Here is an 884-nt window from a genome sequence, read left to right on the forward strand (position 1 = left end):
TTTTTTTTTTTTTTTTTTTTTTTTTGATTTAGCTGTCAAAGAAGAGTATCAACTTGAGGGGGCCTATGCATGGCCTCTTTCAGGTCTTTAGTATCACATAGATTAGAATTTGGAAGCACTCCCCTCTTGGAAATGGTCGGCCCCCATTGGTGCTTCCCTCTCCACAAAGTGTCGGTTCTCTCAAGAATATATCTTTCTTTTGTCTCTGCTTTTTAGTAGTATTTGGTTCTACTTTCCTCTTGTTAAGCCTCAGCAACATCCAATTAGGAAAGAAAGAGAAAGAGATGATGATGAGAGTTGAAATCATAAACTCAGAGACTCTCAAAAAGGAGTCTCATAGCCTCTGATCAGGAGATTCAATAAAGAAAGCTGATGACGCCTTAGACAGTTAGATATGATGATAGTGAAGATGAGAAGACCATAGATATAGATTTTATTTTATTTTTGGAATGGAAGATAACGACACTGAAAATAGCTTTGTATTGGATTGTTTCCATTTCTTTCTTTGATAATAATAGAAGTCATAGTATTCTCAAGTACAATGTATCTGAACCGAATCTCTCCCCAAATGTCTACGTCTTTTTCTTTCTTTCTTTCACTCAAAAACAAAAGAAAGTTGGTGAGAGATGCGGCTGAGGCGGAGAAGAAAAACGAAGGTGAGAGAGAGAGAGAGAGAGACTTTAGAATGGAAAAGAAACAATCAATAGAGAGGAGATGCTCCTGCCCATTTCCAGTCGTATTTAACTGATCAATTTGGTTGCAGGCTGTGCCAGCGTCTTTCACTTCTATTGACTTATGACTTTCATTCTCATCTTCCTTTTCTGAGTAAATGATACCCACCCCTGCTGGCATCATCATCATTATCTTTTTTTTTTTTTTTTTTT

Source organism: Macadamia integrifolia, chromosome 11, assembly GCF_013358625.1.
Source record: "Macadamia integrifolia cultivar HAES 741 chromosome 11, SCU_Mint_v3, whole genome shotgun sequence".
NCBI classification, from domain to species: Eukaryota; Viridiplantae; Streptophyta; class Magnoliopsida; order Proteales; family Proteaceae; genus Macadamia; species Macadamia integrifolia.